The following is a 13976-nucleotide window of genomic DNA, read 5'->3' as shown; positions in this document are numbered from 1 at the left end:
CCCCTCCAAACAGGTCATGCTTGTTTACTCTTTTTTTTATTTACTATCATAAACTTTAACATTTAACTTGCTAACTAAGGCCTGTAGAGTCTAAGGTGTAGCTCTTGGGCTTATTTCCACTTTCTCGGAGCGTTGCACGGTCTGACCTTGGAGTATACTTGCTGTGACGTCCACTTCTGGGAAGACTGGCAACAGTTTTGAATGTTTTCCAGTTGACTTGAACTTTTTGTATGAAAATGACTTTGTAATTTTTCCCAGATTGATGGGTAGCAATAATGCAGATGTCTTTCCTCCTTGGCATTGTGTTAACACACACCTGACTGCTTCAGACCAGCAAACCGACAAAGGTTCAGCTTTTATTGAGGTGCTGCAGAACCGTAGACATCAAAACCAAACAGACAAAGGCTACGTTCACACTGCAGGTCTTAATGCTCAATTCCGATTTTTTGATCAAATCCGATTTTTTTGTCTGCTTGTTCACACTACACATAAAATGCGACATCAAACGCTCTCCAGTGTGAACGCTCAAAGCGGCCCGCATGCGCAAAAGAAGATGTCACACACAACGCGCTCTGTTTAGACCAGGGGTCGGCAACCCGCGGCTCCGGAGCCGCATGCGGCTCTTTAGTCCTTATACTGCGGCTCCGCGTGGTTTGGGAAAATAAATTAGAAGTATTTTGCTGAAGTGTATTTTATTTATGTTAGTTCTTTTTAACTCGTAGTTCTAAATTGGAAGATTGTTGTGATTTTGAAATATAAAAATAAAATTATATTCTATTATTTTTTCATCGCTCAAAATAAGAGTCACACTCGCGGAAGCCGGTATACCCGCCGAAACGCCGTGCATTTATCGAGACTTTCAACCCTACGGATCTTCGGATCCACATTATGTCAGCAGCTGTTCTTCACCGTGAACTATGTTAAAGACAAACACCGTGATTAAACTGACTTCGTATATCCCCGATTTGCGGACTCTGTGCGCAGAGGTTCAGGAGCAGAAGTCCCATTGTAAACAAATCACGGCAGACCCGACGATGTTTCCATGAACAGGCTTTTGAGCATCTCTTTATTGAGCACTTTTCACACACGGTTGCTGTACGCATACAGCCGGCTGTAGCTTTTCAGCTCACAGCCCGACATACACCACCAACAACACAACAGCACAGATAGCGCAGACGTAAAGGCGGCGAGGCGTGATTGCGGGTGTCGCTCAGGTGCGTCCCACTCCCCTGCAGCGGCGCTGCAAACCACGCCCCGCCGCACGCATTAACCAGGTAAAATACATATTTAGGCAGAATTTTGCAAATATCTATTTTTCATTTTTCAGCAGCATGGTGCTTTTTTCCAATTATTTTTTAAGAGTCAGGTCAAGGCTCCAACAGCCCAAAGGCGATATAAGGGTGGCAGCTGACAACAGTTTTTGTTTGCTACATGGATCATTTTAGTTCAGCTGGGTGTCTTTCCTTTTGTTATATTTCTTTAAGAGTTCAAAATGTGTTAATTACGTAAATAAAATGTAATTTTCTCTGTAGCACTTCATGGATTTCATAAGCAACACACCTTAGTTGTTCACACAAAGCACAAAGGTAAAAAAACAATATATATAGTGTTATCTTCATTTTAGATGTCAAAAAGTATTTGCGGCTCCCAGTGTTTTCTTTTGCGTGGAAACCGGGTCCAAGTGGCTCTTTGGGTGTAAAAGGTTGCAGACCCCTGGTTTAGACCCAGAGCAAATAATATTGTTTGACTGATTGCCCTTAATATAAAGACTTCGGACTTTATGTTTCCAAATTTTTGCTTTAAGTTATTTTGTTATTTACATAATAATGCAAATAACCTAATAATGATCCTTTTTGCTGTTTTAGAGGAGCGGTGCTTCAAAGGATAGTTGCAGATTTCTGTCAGAATCTGCAGAAAATACAGTAAAAATAAAATGTTCACATTTCTCCAACGTTGTCTTCCTAACAGTTTCACCGGATGGTAGGAAATCGTTCGCGATGTCCTATCGGGCGCTTCTCCGGCGCTGATAATTGGCGTCTGTCTTGTGTCAGTGACGTAAAAGACGGATTTAATGCGACATGACCGTTCACACAGCAGTCGCTTTCTAAAACATCGGATACGTATCGGATTCAGTACCACATACGAAAGTGACCCAGATCGGATTTGAAAATATCGGATTTGTGCCGTTCACACTGTCATACCAAGATCGGATATGGGTATCCGATGTTTTAGAAAGCGACTGCTGTGTGAACGGTCATGTCGCATTAAATCCGTCTTTTACGTCACTGACACAAGACAGACGCCAATTATCAGCGCCGGAGAAGCGCCCGATAGGACATCGCGAACGATTTCTTGCCATCCGGTGAAACTGTTAGGAAGACCACGTTGGAGAAATGTGAACATTTTATTTGTACTGTATAATCTGCAGATTCTGACAGAAATCTGCAACTATCCTTTGAAGCACCGCTCCTCTAAAACAGCAAAAAGGATCATTATTAGGTTATTTGCATTATTATGTAAATAACAAAATAACTTAAAGCAAAAATTTGGAAACATAAAGTCCGAAGTCTTTATATTAAGGGCAATCAGTCAAACAATATTATTTGCTCTGGGTCTAAATAGAGCGAGTTGTGTGTGACATCTTCTTTTGCGCATGCGGGCCGCTTTGAGCGTTCACACTAGAGCGCGTTTGATGTCGCATTTTATGTGTAGTGTGAACGAGCAGACAAAAAAATCGGATTTGATCAAAAAATCGGAATTGAGCATTAAGACCTGCAGTGTGAACGTAGCCTAAGATGCTGAGTGCACACTGTCGGTCATTTACTGCGGATCTATATTCACAATCCCTTCCCAACTACACTTGGACATTTCACCCGTTTGTATTATGAAAATATTGATTAGTACAGCTTAAAACAGCACAACTCAAGGCAGTCAACTAGGCTAGGCTCATTTATTAGTGAAAAAAATTCATCGGGTTTTAAACTGCACTATATTTTGACTAGGAAATGTTCCTGATGCTCTACTAAGTAAAATTTAGTTTAAACATTTTTTTCCCTTTTGCCTCCTAAACACCTTTTATAGGAAATGATAGCTTTGCTTGCTCAAGTTATTTAACAACACGAGAGGAGCTATCAGGTTTTTACACGTTTAGTAATTACGATCCCTTAGCTGACCCCATTTAAAGAACACATGTTCACCGTTGTCACCTCTTAGTCTTTTTCAGCTGTTCAATGCACAGAATAACAACAGGGAGGTGACAAAGACAGGGAGCAATTAGGCTGTGATGGTGTAAAACACATGTTGCTCAGTTCAGAGTCATTTTAAGGAGAAGTATATATAAAAAAAAAGCTTTGGGATTGCAACTGGAGACCGTTAATGAACCTAACTCTACACGTGCTGTCAAAACCTTACTGGCAGGCTTAACGTTTATTGACGGGCTCGAGTTGCATTCCTGAAGCTTTTAACGGCACATTAACAACTCGCTGTGCCTTGATGCTGAGAGTTATGCGTGAGAAACGATCTCATTTCCCTGGAAGGATTTGAATTTGAAAGAAATCTAATGCCAAATTGACACATCATTTCAAGAGAGGTAATGTAGATGCGATGCGATTATGTGACCTGACTAACCTTCAAAGGCGTAATAATGGACGCTCGAATATGAAGAATTTTGTAACCCTTATAAACCTGCTATTTTTAATAATTCTTCACCACACTCGAGACAACGAAATCATTTTGCAGTATTATTCATTTTTGGTCTTTCTAAAGGATGTTCCACTGTCAGAGTCCACTGTGCTGTGCGGGGCCGTCTTGTTCCTTTATTTATTTATATATTTTTTGATAACATGGGCGAAAAACATAAAGCATTGTTATATTATCTGCCTCTGATTGAGTTTAGACGGCAGCTTCATATCTGCCCTGAGCCCGAAGAACACATTCTACACATTCCATACTGGTCCCAACGTGAAAACTGCACTGCTGACACAATAGATATAATACACTTAGCCCTCCTCTCAGGACAGTGGAACACGATTAAAGCCTCCGTCTTCATTTCTCTTTCTCACTCCGTCTCCCACACACACACATAAATAGACGCGCACAATCCATCATCTTTTCTTCTCTTTGATTCCGTTAAGCGAGTGGGGATTCCGTCCGGCTCAGACTAATTACTCATCTGCCCGTATTGTAATTCTCATTTCAATTTAAGGGGTGGACCAACAAAGAGCAGGAAGATGGTCTAAAACTGACTCATTCACGAGTCTAATTAACCGATGTACGTATAGCTCTTCGGCGCTGTCACAGGGCCGCATCTGCAACGGCGGCAACGTGAGATGGGAAAAGGTGCAGAGTCCGGAAAGACGTGTCTTCCACTTCATCACACAGCCGCGCGCAGATGGTATAAATGCTGCAGTCTTGCAAACTCGATTAGATGGGTTTATTATTTAGTGAGGGGCAGAGCGTCCTCCGGATTACACTGTCTTCCATTTTATAGGCCATCCACTTTGTTTGACTTGCGGGGTAATTACTAAATGGACAAATGGTTTGGCAAAACACACAAGTCCAGCACGGCAATATGCTGGAGGTTTGTAGTGCCTAAAGCGTGTTGGATTTATTGTTCAATTACCTCTGAAACATTAGTATTGCTGCTGTTCCAAATAGTTTTATTCATCACTGCTTGTCCCAGAGAACAGAGGGGTCAAAATATAATCGGCAGCTACAATACACGGACAGGAATTCATCTTGGTAGCATTTGTGGTGAAACATATTAAAACTGTATGTAAGCTACAAACTTTAATTTAACATCAGCTGCGCAGACGACGTAAAAATGCAAACTGTTGCAGCGTTTGCCGTTAATTGTTTGTCATTTTGATCCATAATGTTTGTTCTTGTTGTCTTTTTGTTTCTTTCTTCTATTTGTTTTTCTTTGTTTAGCTAGATTAACGTTAGCATGACACAGATTGCCTTGCCTCATTTGGCAAATTAGCATATCTAATTATAGCTAAAAAATGTAGCTGTTAACAGTCAGTGTGTTCTAAACCAGTGTCTTGTTAAAACTGCACCCAGTATAGAAGTCATAATTAGCAACAGTCTTAGCTTTTCTTACTTTGCATGTTGCAGGCTAGCTAGCCACAGTTCTCAGTTGTGTAGCATAAAAATTAGCGTCAAAGTGTGACAAGTGTTTGGTACAGATGATCAGTACTGTGCAGAAATCTTGAGTCACACCTCATTTATTTATTTTTTTTGCTCCCAGTAAACCAGACTTTCTTGTATTTTTTAAAACTAGTTTTGAGCAGTAGCTTTCTGAAGGACTTCTGAAGTTCTTCTTTGGATATTGGATATTTTAGCCAGTGTCATTGGGGGATCTTGTCAAAGTTGATTGAATTATAAATGCAGAAAAGTGATTTGATTCACAATGCAATACTTTTTGGAAAGCATCTGATTGGCTAAGTATTTATTTTTCAGCATGATAATGATCTCAAACACACTGCCAATGCAGTAAAAGCATACCTACATAGAAAAACACACAGTGGAACTCTGTGACTCTACTGTCAGTCATGGATTGGCCTCCCCAGAGCTCAGACCTCAATATTATTAAAGCAGTGTAGGATCATCTTTACAGAGAACAGAAGAAAAGGCAAAAACATCCAAAGAAGATATTTGGATCTCCTTTAAGAAGCCTGGAGAACTATTCCTGAAGACCACCTAAAGAAATTTCAGGAAAGCTTGCTTGAGAGTGTTTAAGCTTTGCTGAAGAATAAAAGTGGTCATACTAAGTGTTCACTCTCAGGTTTGTTGGAGTTTTACAAACTCTGTACAACTCTAAAGTTTAATTCTTGATTTGATACTTGTGTGAAAAAAACAAAGAACCTGCTGCTATACAATTTCTTCATGATCAGAGGCATTAAAAAGAAACAGTTGTTAAGACATTTTAGATTAGTCATATCTTTTCAACTCTTAATTATCCAAATAGCGAAGATCAACTCAATTACCTCTCTCTCTCTTTCTTTCTCTCTCGCGCTCTCTTAAAAACTAATTATACGGAAAATAAAATGTGTTATTTGTAGGATAATTCTATCTGAAGCCAGCTAATCTGTAATATCATCAAGATGTGTGGAGCTACTCTCTCTCTATTAGTTTGTTGGACAAATCCATCACAGACCGTCTTATTGTCTTTCCCAAAGCAGCAGCAGCTCTAGTTTCTACACCCAGATAAACCACAAGTTTATAGACTGAGGCACAGTAGATATGATATGACCAAAGATAATACAATAGCTGTGTAGAATTTTCAGACACATCTTGCTGATGGCAGTGAAAGATAGAAAGCAGCAGAACAATAGAGGACGGGGCTGTGTTCAGCGTGGCCTTTCTTGGGCTTGCCCTGTGTTAACGACACATTATGAAAGAAAAATGTAACTAGTGCTAGAATAATAGTTTTTTTTGTCACAAATTTCTTTGTTAATCTTATAGATCATACCAGATTTCCTTTCACCTGAATCTCTTTGTTTTGAATGTTTGGCTTTGATATGTTTAACAGAAAGCTACAGTATGATGAAGTTCTCTGTTTGCAGACAGTCGCTAGAGAAAACTTCAAATCAAAGTGAGTGTTAAGAATGACCACATGGCTGTAGGAGGCTGGTCGTTCAGGAATCTGCTCCTGTTGTGTTGCAGAAGATAAAGACTTTCAGAGGTGCTAATGAGTTCTACTGCTCTGTCTTTGTTTCTGGTCTTAATCAGTCACCACAGGTCACAGTGTCTGCTGCGACACATGCTGCTGCTTTATCGCTTCAAAAAGTACAAATCCACAGTGCGTGTGTGTCTGTCTGTGTGTGTGTGTGTGTTACTCTTTCACTCAAACCGAGACAGTGTTTTTGTCTGTGCAAAGAGAGTTCTTTTGACCACAGTTGGAGTAGGTAAAACTAATCAGTAGAAGCGTTCAGTGCGATTCCGGTTCCAGATATTCAATAGTGAATACACAGCACTTAAAAAGCTTCGGTCACTGTTTTTCCCCAAGATTTTTGGCTATAGTGAGAGCTGCTCTACTCGTTCTTCAGCTTCTCTTGCTATTATGTTTTCCCTCATGTTCACTTTTATCATCTCTTCTCTTCTGACCTTCGTTTTTGATGTCAGTTTGTGTCCTTCCATATTTTTTTTTTTAGTTCTGTCTACATTTCGCTCATCATCTTTTCCAGCTCTTTTCAGCCGGTCAGCTGTCTTGAGGGCTTGGAAAGAAGGCGCCTGAACTTCTTTAGGTGTGTATTTAACCATTAATTCAGTGGGACTCTCCATCAGTTGTTTCAGATCTGAGGAAGCCTCCTGGACGGAGGCGAAATATCTTCACAAACCTAAATAAGTCCAGTTACTGTCTTTTCAAGCCCTCAAGACTAACATGTCCTGGATGACTGAGAACCTACACAGACATGCTGTCAGCTGTCTTTCTGAGCGCTTTGTTGCTCAAGCAGTACATTTCAGCGTTATTATTTTGTGTCCTGTAGCGGTTTTCACTTTGGCTTGGTTGTACAAAATGAAAACAAAGTCACCGGCCAGATCTGGACTAGCTTAGGGCCGAGTGTTTGTGCATTTTAAAACCAACACTGGACTGGCTGCTTGACTCGTATCTTACCCAGCTACATAATCTTAGAATCCTTTAGCTTGTAACTTGAAATATAGCAAAGTAGGACAAACTCTAGGATACAAGTGTAGCCTCTTTCTATTTATCCCACTGTTCCCTGGCCACCATCCTTCTATCTAATCATCGAAGTGGACCTATGACAGCGAGAACACCCTCAGTAGAGGGTACAGATATCTGCTCTCTGGTGGCACCAGTATGGATCGCCGCCTCCCATGTCAGGCTACTTGCTTTTGGCTGTTTCATTTGCGACATTTGTCAGGTAATCACATGCACGGCCACTTGCTTTTTTGGCCGCTAAATGGTAGCTGCGTATATGTCGCATATGTGCGTGTTCATTTTTGTGTGTGTGTGTGTGTGTGTGTGTGTGTGTGTGTGTGTGTGTGTGTAAGTATTGGCTGTAACCAGAGCACCCAGTGAGACCCACTGTCACTCGTCTGGTGGGAAAATGTGACCTGTCTGGCGAGCCCAGTGAGCGCCCATTACCCAGAAGCTGTCAAGGCTCTGCCAGCTTAGACTCACAGCAGTGTGACTCTCTCTCCCTCAGCACAAATCCACTAACAGAGATGTTTGCAAAGAGGAGAAGCTTCACTAAGAGCTACTGCCTGTTTTTATTACATTCAAAAACTGCTTTCTAGGAAAGGTCCCTAATAGACCCGAAGGAGGGAAAAAGACTTTCCTCTTTGAGGTAATCGGAAGAATGGACTTCGGCTATACGGAGCATTACAGAAAGTCTAAGAGGTAAATATCAGCCTTGTCAAACAAGGAGGCTTACACACACAGTTTCATTAGGAAGTGAACCAAAGAGTCTGAAAGCTGAAACTACAAAAATAACAGCTATAATAGACGGTTGTTCTCATCAAACAGCCTCAGCTTAATAGTTCTACTGGCAAATCAGATTTTGTTAAAGCTACAGTGAGCTATTAAATCTTTTTAAGAGTAGACATGCATTAGCTCTCTACAGTGTTGGAAAGCTGCAGAATTTCTCTGGTCATTAGTCAGACTAAGTGACTCCAAGAAGTGTTGAAAATTGAGCTGACCGGAACCAAATTGTGGTAAAACCAAACTAAAATCAAACAAATGAGGTGCATTTAGAGTCAAAAGCAAATTCAAACAAACAATATTAAAACAAACTGGCATTATCGCATCATGAACAGATCATATCACCGAAAAAACATTTTCCCATTACGCAAAGCTTGGATGGAACTAGGTGGCAATTAATTCCCAGAGTGCCTGTTTGATTTTTTTTCTCAGTCTAGTTACCATAGTAAACTTTCAAGTCCTGGAGTCACCTCTGGCTGTTGCACAACATGGATTTACTGAGTAAACTGTTATTTGGTTTGCTTTGATATGCTAACTGTGTGATAGAAATGCATCTTTTCCACATCAAAAGATCTCATCAAGAGGAAGCAGAAAGAGACGGCGGAGGCAGGCTGAGATGCCAGGCAGTATTTAGTGCTCTGATATTTACTGTATATAAAAGATGGAAACAGCTTCTATGTCTAAAAATGCAGAAAAAACAGCATTTTTTTCCTAATGTCCAGCAAGATGGAAAATTGATCCATGATCTCAGTTAATGGCATCAAACGCTACTTTCAAATTTTAATCAATACAACATGATTTTTTTAAGTTATGGTCCACATTAGAGCCAAAAGGACAATAAAGCAGGCCTCGCCTGTATATGAGATGTCTGTTGTAACGAGTGTGCAGTGTAATTCATTCAGATGAATCCGGTTTTAAAACAGCACAGTGTTGAGGGTCAGAATGCGAGGCATGAGGGTTATGACTGTAAGGTAAGTAAGCTTGGTTTAGCTTAGATTGTTGGGCTTAAGCTAGGTAAGAAGGAAAATCAAATGGGGAACTACAAGCTGTTATTCTGCTTATACCTGTCAGTGACTGCAGTCTGTTTTTCTGTCAGCCTGCCTGAACATGGTTCCTATCAAACAATCAGATGTGAGGATGAAATAATATTTTATTTTCCTTTTTAAAGAAAATATTTGTAGCCTGTAGTATTTTTGAATCATCAATGATTCATCAGTACTGGACATACTGTGTTGTGGAAATTTGTATTCAAATTCTGCACTTCTGTGCCTACTCTTGTGTACTGATTTATTAATTCAGACTGTCCAAACAGCAATAGCTGTATGCAACCAGCTATTTAACTCTATATGTGCATATGGGTGACATATGTAGTCTTCCCTCACAGCACAGTCGCATGCATTTATTAATTAGGCTGATTCATTTGCAGCTGATTGTGCACATATTATATTCTCAGAATCAGATTGGCAAGTCTGCACTTTGCTGAGGCTGACTCAGAACAGATGTATACTGTAGTTGCTGCGTGTACTTAAGAAGCAGAGTTAATGTCTTTTTCATTGTCACACCGCGCCGTAGGCACTGCTGCAGCTACAGACCTAACTATGTGCTTTCGAACTTTTAGATCATTGGGAGTTGGATTTGCGAAGCATTAAAAGGATTTTGGGGACAGATGAGCAGGGAAAAAAGTGATAAAGAGGGAAGAAGGTGGCACACTCAGAAGGATGAGGGGAAAAGAGCCAATCTGCAGACTCTGCTGTAACCGTAGCTTTGCCGTGACAAGGAGTTCCAGCTGTAACTGTAATTATAAACACAATGTGCTTCATGGGGAGCTTGTCATCTTTGCATCAGTGCAGGATATGGAGAAAAGAGACATTTTTACAAATAGCACAATAAGGCTTCTCAGACTCGGTAGCTTTCAGCAGCTCGCACCCACTGTACTGTATTCTTGTTACAAATTACATTCAAAAACCTCCAGGGAATATTGAAACCAGTATTTTTTGTTGTACTTAACACACAGATGAACTGGGTTGGGCATTTTATTATTTACTTCCTTTTTATTTTATTTTCTCTTTTTTTTCTTTCTTTTTTTTAAACACATATTATTATATTACATGTTATTGCTAGCTATTTGGCTTTTGTGAGGGGCTGCTGCACCTCTTACATAATGATCAGAATAAATGGAAAATGGCTGCATTTATATGGAGCTATTATCCAAAGTGCTTTAAACACACATTCACACACACGAGCAGACTGACTGACGGGGTTTTCTTTCTAATTCACTTTAAACATGTAACACGTGCACTATTGCTAATATAGCTTTGTGTTAGTCTTATAATATAGCCAACACAGCTATAGTTCAGTAGCACTGTACCGTTACTAAAGTTCATTGGGTAAAACTGTAGTTCTGGCAGGATCACTTAAGTCAAAGTAGGATTGTGATTCCATCTACAGTCATTTATATTTGCTGGTACAGTTGTTCTGTGACCTCCTCACCCTTTCATGCATACATGGAAAACTGAAAGGAAAACAGCAGGTAGACACACTCACAGAATGGAGCAGGCATCACAGACTACCGATATGAGACTAAGTCAGGAATTGCTTGAATAGCATTAAAGAGCTGGGCGAGGCAGGTTCCAAAGCGGCTTGCAGCAACTGTACACAGACTGAAGCAGCTTAAATAGCACACAACATCTGAGATTTGCCAGTATGTTGTGCTGAAGGTTATGAGCTAACCTGAGCTTGTTCTAAGGCCTGACTGAGCACATTGCATATTTGTTCATTCACAGGACACAAAATATGTTTGGTATAAAAACAAAGCTAAATGGTTTTGCAGCAGTGCATTTGCCATTGTGTTTGAAAAAACAAAGAGTGAATATTGAAATTACTTCCTTTTACTCCAAGTTTTGGGCTCCTTTCTCGAGCGTGCCCATGAATTCCATCATCTGAAATCACTTTACATGTTGTTCTCTAAAGGGCACTGCACTGAGTGGGTATCTTGTCAGTGAAATTCAGACAGAGTTTTAGTTAAAGGCCACCACCTTTCAGTCAGATTCCCCAAATGCTGAGCACAGCTCACCTAAAACATCTGGTATTTTCAAAAGTTTGCTATGACTCTAGAAGTTTCCATTGAATTAAAATAAAAATCCCTGTGTAAAAACTGAGTGGTGAACATCTTTCTTTATTTCTTTAATAGAGAGCTTTGATAGTGAATTATGTCAGTGCATTCAGCACTTCATCTCCTGCTTTTTACACCATCTGGATTTATATTCATGTCCATGCTTGTTTCCGCTCAGAAATATGGTAATATATTGACAATTATATCGTTGACAGGCTTGATGATGATGATGATGATGTAGGTGATGAGGATTTTAATTTTCAAACCTTTATCGATCCGGACGAGACTGACTGCATGATGATGACGGCGGTGAATTCATCTCGGCGTTCTTGCTATTGATCTGGGAGCCAGAGGAAATGGGAAGGAGTGGTGCTGGTTACATTTTAAACACTAACGTTTGGTGTGATCCATGCTGAACTCTACATATTGATCTGATGGAGTGACTGTAGAGGGAAGGGGAGGAGAAAAGGGAGGAAGGAGAAGGTCATCAGCGTGTGATCTATCGAGGGCTCTCCCTCTGGATGTGATGAATGGATAGACAGTGGGGGAAAATGGAAGGAATATTGAAGTTGGTTGTGAAATTTGTACATATTGAATGCAACATTAGCTTTTATTTAGCTATAACTCAATACAATTTTGGACACTGTGGCAACAGGGACATGTTTTAGCTTTATTACAAGGGACAGTTTTATTATATTGTTGAATGATCTTTAAAGTCATGCCAAACGATAACAGGTCAGCAAATGTCCCAAGACACCGTGTTTAGGTTTAAATGACATCATTCTTTGATGGTGGGAGCAAAGATGATGCAATCGAGTCACAAACCTTGAAATGGGGACTTAACACAGACTTAACAAGGTTTGTTATTGTAGGCATCACAACAACAGCTCTCAGACTTTAACTTAACCCAAGTCTTGACCTCAGGAGTTATTCCTTACATGATTTCTTACAGCGGTATATCTTGTTTTATTACTTGCAGTAACTGCAGTACTGTGTCTTGGGTTACAAGCTATGTTGGGTTAACTGTGACTTATCACTGAAAACATGAAAAGTTGTGCGAATAAATGTTTTCATAGGACTCTGTCCTGTGAAAGACTAAGTACACCCCATGACTCAGTAGCTTGTAAAACCATGTCTAGCAACATTAACATGATGTAATCAGGCCCCGACCAGATGGAGGAAACTCACGATATTCTTGCTGTGAGGCAACTGTGCGAAACACCACAGTGCTGTGCAATTTGACCAAATTTTAAATCATCAGACAAATAGTTCAAATAGTTGATATTCAGTTTGTGTTGTTACTGTGTCCATGTCTTTAAACTATTTTTTTTTATCCTGTAGGTTCGTCTTAGCTCATAAAAATCAGACTTATCTAATTTAAGGCGTCCCACAGGGTTCCATTTTAAGACCACTTTATATTTATATTAATTGACTTAATTGATTTACGTTGTGTTTGGTGAATGTTAATGTGCTGCTTTGGCCCTGTCTGTCATGTAACAGAGATGTTCATTTCAATGTGATTTCCTCATAAGTAAAATCAAACTAAGAACACATTTTCTGTCACTTTTCTCTTATCTAAAACATTAAGTCTCATTTAAATGAAAAATCTATTTTTAAAAAGTGGTAGTGGAGTTTACTATCTGTAGTGGGACATGGTATTTGAACTTTTTGTTGTTTGTCATTTAGGGAGGCATAATTATCACCTTGGCTATTCAAATAAGCACAGGTGGCCTCAGCCATCTTCTATGGTGTGGTCTGCTGGGGCGGCAGCATCTCTGCTAGGGACAGGAAGAGACTGAACAGGCTGATCCGAAGGGCCAGCTCTGTTCTGGGATGCCCTCTGGACCCAGTGGAGGTGGTGAGTGACAGGAGAATGGCGGCTAAGCTGTCATCCCTGTTGGACAACGTCTCCCACCCCATGCAGGAGACTCTGACAGCACTGAGCAGCTCCTTCAGTGGGAGACTGCGGCACCCACGGTGTGGGACGGAGAGATTTCGCAGGTCTTTCCTCCCCACTGCTGTCAGACTCCACAATAAAGACTTTTGCAGCTGATCAAACACAAACCCACACATACTGCTATATGTGCAATTCTTCTTCTGACGAAGTTGTATTTTTGTATTTTCCTACTCAGTTGTATATAGTATTTGTATTTCCATTTTATTCTATTGTATATATTATTCCATTCTATTTTATTCTATTGTATATGGTATTTTATTTTATTTTATTGTATTTTATTGCTTTCCAGTGTTTTCTAATTTCTGCTACATAACTTTGCACTTTGCTGTAACAAAACAAATTTCCCACCTGTGGGACTAATAAAGGTCATCTTATCTTATCTTATCTGAACTAGAAGAATCAGTCACAAACTTGAAAATGGAGTCTGGCTTCCTGAAGCGAAACAGGAGCTTTAAAGGTAA

At 40.0% G+C, this 13976-nt stretch overlaps 1 protein-coding gene and 1 long non-coding RNA gene across 11 annotated transcripts in view; both read left to right on the top strand.

The window, feature by feature from the left end:
* Nucleotides 1-13976, top strand: part of ctnnd2b (catenin (cadherin-associated protein), delta 2b) — a 213254-nt gene that overhangs the window by 79925 nt on the left and 119353 nt on the right. The gene's annotated exons all lie outside the window — the stretch shown is intronic.
* Nucleotides 3372-12541, top strand: LOC112842729 (uncharacterized). Its single transcript, XR_003214729.1, has 2 exons — nucleotides 3372-4393; nucleotides 11774-12541. It is a non-coding gene; the product is annotated as an uncharacterized LOC112842729 (long non-coding RNA).

The sequence above is a fragment of the Oreochromis niloticus genome, linkage group LG18 (genome assembly GCF_001858045.2).
Source record: "Oreochromis niloticus isolate F11D_XX linkage group LG18, O_niloticus_UMD_NMBU, whole genome shotgun sequence".
Taxonomy (NCBI): domain Eukaryota; kingdom Metazoa; phylum Chordata; class Actinopteri; order Cichliformes; family Cichlidae; genus Oreochromis; species Oreochromis niloticus.
The sequence above is the reverse complement of the archived record's forward strand: the minus strand, read 5'-3'. Positions and strand labels throughout refer to the sequence as shown.